The sequence below is a fragment of the Rattus norvegicus genome, chromosome 12 (genome assembly GCF_021556685.1).
Source record: "Rattus norvegicus strain SHRSP/BbbUtx chromosome 12, alternate assembly SHRSP_T2T, whole genome shotgun sequence".
Lineage (NCBI taxonomy): Eukaryota > Metazoa > Chordata > Mammalia > Rodentia > Muridae > Rattus > Rattus norvegicus.
The window spans coordinates 16,604,356-16,610,110 of record NC_141545.1 but is presented as its reverse complement, the minus strand read 5'-3'; the positions used below and the strand labels follow the sequence as shown (position 1 = coordinate 16,610,110).

At 46.3% G+C, this 5,755-nt stretch overlaps 1 long non-coding RNA gene across 1 annotated transcript; it reads right to left on the bottom strand.

Annotated features, from left to right (window-relative positions):
• Positions 1-368: 368 nt before the first annotated feature.
• On the bottom strand, positions 369-4,537 carry LOC148002194 (uncharacterized). The gene is made up of 3 exons (XR_015634944.1): positions 4,414-4,537; positions 1,847-2,003; positions 369-504 (listed from the first exon to the last, which is right to left on the bottom strand). It is a non-coding gene; the product is annotated as an uncharacterized LOC148002194 (long non-coding RNA).
• Positions 4,538-5,755: the final 1,218 nt, after the last annotated feature.

Below are 5,755 nucleotides of genomic sequence, written 5' to 3'. Positions count from 1 at the left end.
GTGTGTGTGTGTGTGTGTGTGTGTTTGTCTGTGTCTGTATGGCTATCTGTGTGGCTGTCTTGATGCTTGTCTGTCTGTGTGTCTGTGTATATGTCTCTGTGTGTGTGCGTGTGTGTCTGTCTTAGTGTGTATCTCTGGGTGTGTATCTGAGTGTGTGTGTCTTTGTGTATAGGTACATATGTGCTTGCAAGTGCGGGTACACATATATGCACTTGTGTGTGGAGGCCAGACCTCTATCCCAGGCGTCATTCCTCAGGGACCACCCAGGGACCACCCATTTGTGTTTTGAGAAGCTGTCCCTCTCTGGCCTGACCCAGGGGCTCTCCCATCTCTGCTCTCCAGGACTGTGATTACAAGCACACGCTAACCACTTCTGGTTTTCTTTTATTTTCAGTTCTGGAGTTCATGCTCAGGTCCTGGGACCAGCACAGCAAAGTCTTTGCCAACTGAGTTATCTCCACGTTCCAGAATCGGGTGCTTCTTCTGCTTTACCTTTTCACTTTCCTGTCAGAAAAATGAATTCCATGGGTCTGGAGCCAACCCCAAGGCTTAGCAGTTACCCACACATCCTTCTCTTACAGAGGATCTGAGTTTGGTTCTCAGTACTTATACAAGACAGCTCACAACCATCTGTAACTCTAATTCCAGGAGATCCAATTCTCTTTTCTGGCCTCATAAATTCTCACAGAGACAGACATATATGCAAATAATAAAAAGTAAAAATAAATTTCCTTTTTTAAAATTAACGCTATAGAGTTACAGTGCAAGTGCCTAAAAATTACTAGGAGAATGAATAAACAAACCTAAATACATATGAGTTGATACCATAATCACCCAGAAGGCAATTTTAAGCAATTATTTCAAGTTTGAAAAAATACATTTCTCTCAAGTTTCATGACTCGGCATACCTATAAGACACTCAATGAATGTTTCTTTGCATGAATGAGTGAATTACCCAAGATCAGCGCCAGGAAGCTGAGGGTTTATTCCAGGTTTACTTCTGTTACTGCGGTAAAACACATGGACCAAAAGCTACCTGGGAGAAGAGAAGGTTTCCTTGGCCTACGATTCCAGGTTCATTCAGGTACTGGTGAATGCAGTAATCCTGACCCTTGGGAAGCAGGGGCAAGAGGCTTTCTGAGTTCAAAGCCAGTTTGGTCTACATAGCAAATTCCAGACCAGCTAGGACTATGTTGTGAGATTTTTTTTTCACAATTTTTTTAAATTACAGGTTTCAGTTCTTCATTGAGGACGCAGGCACGTCACATCTGCAGTCACGAGCAGGGAGAAACCAATGCATCCAAGCTGTCAGCTCATTTGCTAGCTTTCATCTTGCTTCCTCCTGTCTTATGTAGTACAGGACTACCTTTCTAGGGAGTGATGCCGCCCACAGTGGGCTGGGTCCTCCTGCAACAGTTAGCGATCCAGACAATCCCCAACAGACATTCCACGGGCCAATCTGACCTTGGCTCTCCTGACAGATGAACTCTAAGCTGCACCAAGCTGACAGTTAATGTAGATCAGGACAGGGGCCCAGTGTCCCCTCGACTCAGGGGACTCTACTCCGGTAACAATTTATAAGTCCTGGGAATGTTTTTGTTATTGCTGCTGTGGTCAGTTTTGGTTAGTCGCCTGGTTGACTGGTTCACTCCAAGAATAGTGACTTCAAAGTCTTAATCCTCCTGCCTCAACCTCCTCCATGCTGATACTACAGGTGAACACCACCATGACTGGTCCAATGTAAGTTCTGCTTCATATCAAAACTGAGCTAGCTGTTGGTTCTGCAGCCCAAACTCACAACCCTCCCCCAAAATACACCTCACTAACGTTCCTGCTCTTCCCTTACCTCCATGGGATCCATTCCTTAGAACACTTTCTGATCCATTTGTTGCCACCATTTGTTGGTCCGCTTGTTGTCAGAACCATTTATCCTAGACAGCAGAAATGTTATTCCAGGGGACTCAATGGTAGAGCCTGGCATATGTAACGCCTGGCTTTGATTCCTAGTACAAAAAGAAAGCTTAATTATTAATAAATATGAAACATTAATGCACGTTTAGGTCTTCGTTATTATTATACACTGTGGCTTTAAGTGCCCAACTCTCATGAATACCAACTGGACTGATGTTATTTCCAGTGGGTCACCTACGGGGCATCTTCCACCCCAGATTTCCCCAGCTAGCTGAAGCATGGCCCCAGGGGACAGATCTGACACTGCACCTTCCAATCTCGGAGGAAGGACAAACCACTTAGGGGAGAAAAGAAGAAAGACAATGAAGCCGAGGAGGAAAAAATATCCATCCGCACAAGGACACAACAAATTTAGTTCTTAAAGTGCCAGCGGCTTAACACTTTCTCATCAAGGTGATCGTTAAAGTTACAGCCCCCCTGAGCCACTCAATAATGTTCCCCAACTGTTCAACCCTTCATGGGCTTTTGCTTCTATACCGTTACTGGGGAAACATCAATCTGTGCGCTGAACCAGGAAATGTCCCCTCTGCTTTGAAATGGCCCTCACGGGCTCATAAACACTTGCCCCCAGCAGGTGGCGCTGTTTGAGGAAACGTTTAAGATGTGTGGTCTATCCAGTAGTAGTAGACCACAGGGAGTGAACCTCGTAGGTTGTATCCACTACCAGTACTAGTTTGAGTTCTTTGCTTGCTGTGTAGATGAACTTGGCCACAAGCGACCACGATCACCGATCCAGCTGCCCCGGAAGCCATGACTGTGATAGACTGGGTAACCTCCAAAATGTGAGCCAAAGTGAACCCTTCATCCCTTAAGTGGTTTCTGTCGGGTACTAGTTAGTATGTTTTTAATGCTGCAACAAAATACTTGACAATTGCAACTTAAGGAAGGACAGGTTTATTTGACATCGGTTTACAGATAATATAGCCATACCAGGAAGGAGGAAGGAATGAATGCTGGTGCTCTGTCCATTTTCTCCTTTCTACTCAGTCCTAGACCCCAGCTCATGGAAGGGAATCACTCACAGTTAGGGTGGCTCTTCTCGGCTCAGGTAACCTAATCAACAGTCCCTCACAGACAAGCACAGAGACCTGTTTCCATGGTGACTCTAAATCCCATAAATTGACAAATAATATTAACCACCACGGACAGATTGCCAAGCAACAAGGAAAACAGTTTGGGCCAGTGAGATGGCTCAGCAGGTAAAGGTGCTTGTTGCACAAGTCTAGGGTCCTGAGTTCAATTCTTTTCTTTTTTCTTTTCTTTTCTTTTTTTCGGAGCTGGGGACCGAACCCAGGGCCTTGTGCTTGCTAGGCAAGTGCTCTACCACTGAGCTAAATCCCCAACCCCCTGAGTTCAATTCTTAATATGAACATAAAAGTAGAAGGAACCTGTCCTTTGACCACCACACACACACGGTGTCACACTTACATATTCCACACACAAGCACACACACAAACACACACACACACAGAACATACATATATATATATATATATATATATACACACACATATACACATATATATATGGAGCTAAAGAAGATTCATGCCATTCAAGACAAGGAACCCCTTTCCAGTCCAAGAAGCCCACTCAGGATTACTTTTGCAGAGAGCTTGGGGTCTAGGGCAGACTTAGAAAGAGAAAGTGCCACGGATTCCCCAACCTCACCAGGACTAGGGAACGTTGAACGATGCCCCTCTTCTCTATGAATCAAATGGTAAGCAATTTTATTTCCAAAGGGATGATAAAATAGGAGGCAGCTGTGCGGGGAGGGGAGCAGGACCGACACTCAGCTCTTCTATTCCAGGTACCTAGGTTGGGAGCGCCAGCAGATGAAATAACACATTTGTGTATGAAAAGAAGAGACTCAGAACAAAGGGCGGCGAACAGCGTATCCCACTCTCTCTATGGCCTTGGTGATACTTGACATTTCTGGGAAATGAATTTAGCACAAAAAAAAAAAAAAAAAAAAAAAAAAAAAAAAAAACCCAACAATTCAATGCCTCGTGCCAAACAACCCATCTGAGAGGGGTAACCACGTGAAGATGAGGCACTTCCGGAATAGTCATCCTTTGCCACTGTTCCCCGGCGTGGAGAGGGAGGACAAGTTGCCAAGGGGTGAGGAGTAGGATGGGGCTTGCCTGTTGAGCAAAGGTAGGTCGGAGGGACAGTTGTCTGTTTGGTTTATTATGATTCTCAGTCCACAAGCTTGCAGAGCTGGCCCAGTCCTGCCTATAATGTCATAAGGATTAGGCCGAGGATTAAGAAGCAGTAACTCTAGTGTCCAAATGACACTCCACCATCTTCTCCTATTCAGCAGGTCCAGAATTGACTTGTCCTTTCATCAATGCTTTCAACTGTCCGAAACCAGTCACCCAAGCCATTCCCCATCTGAGAAGCACCTTTCTATTATAGGGACCCTTGCCCTCAACCCACTCTCACCTGCCATCTCCTTGGTACTGCCTTGGTAAAGTGAGGCAAAAGCTAAAGTTAGTTGTCAAACTGACAGGATCTAGAATGTTCCAGCAGACAGTCCTGTGCGCATGCCTGTGGGGGGCAGCACTCTACGCATGTGTCGGGGTTGGTCGGGGGTTGGGGGGGAAGGAGAACAGATGGGTCTCTGCGCATGCCTATGGAGGCAGATGGGTCTCTGCGCATGCCTGTGGGGGGGAGATGGGTCTCTGCGCATGTCTGTGGGCGAGATGGATCTCTGAGGGGGCGCAGATAGACCTCTGCGCACGCCTTTGGAGGCTAATGGGTCTCTGCACATTCCTGTGGGGGTCAGATGGGCATCTGTGTGTGCTCGAAGGGATTATTTTGCCATTCTATTGTATTAATTCTAGAGGGAAGACCCATCTCATCTGTGGACAGGGCCATTTTCAGAACAGAGATCCTGGGCTGTATAAGACGGAAAAAAGGGAGCCGAGCAGCCGCAGCCTGTGTTCATCCCTCTCTCCTACCTGTTTGTAGGTCCCACATGTCCAGCAGCTTCAAGTTCCTGCTTGCTACTTGGACTTCTCCACTGTGACGAATTGTCCCCTCAAACTGTGAGCCAAAGTCAACCCTTCCTCCCTTAGAGTTGCTTTGGCCACAGGGATGGGAGTAGGAACCAGTGAAGATCAGATCTCAGCCCATCCTCTCTCTGACTCATCACATGACCTTAAGCAAATTCATTTTCCTGAGTCTTGACCAGAAAAAGCAACTTGGGGGGGGGGGGTGTTTATTTTGGCCCACAAGTCCAGGTTATGGTCCATCGCTGTGAGAAAGTCAAGGAGGCAGGAGCTTGACGCAGTTGTTCCCATCCACAGTCAAGAGTAGAGAGAGATGAATCGAAGCCCAGCACTCAGCTAGCCTTTACTCATACGAATCCTAGGGCAAAACCAGGGAATGGTGCCAGCCACTTTCAAGTTGGATCTTTCCACATCCATTGAGACAAGATCGCCCCCTACAAAGGGGAAGCTGAGCTAGGCAACTGCTCACTGAGACTTCCTTCCCAGGGTTTTCTTTGGAGGATGGAGAACTCTGGGTCCTAAAACGCATCATGTTTAAAGACATGGCTGGACCCAGTGAATCCCTGTACACCTGTAATCCCACCACGGGGAGGGCAGAGGGAGAAGACTCTGTAGTTAAAGGCTAGCCTAGGTTACACAGTAAACTTACAGCCTCAGCTACATAGTAAGACCCTGTCTCAAAAAAAAAAAAAGTTATTTATTTACAAATCAGGAGAGAAAAGAGAAAAAAGAGAAGGAAATAAAAACTGAAAGGTGAGGAAAAGAAATAAAAA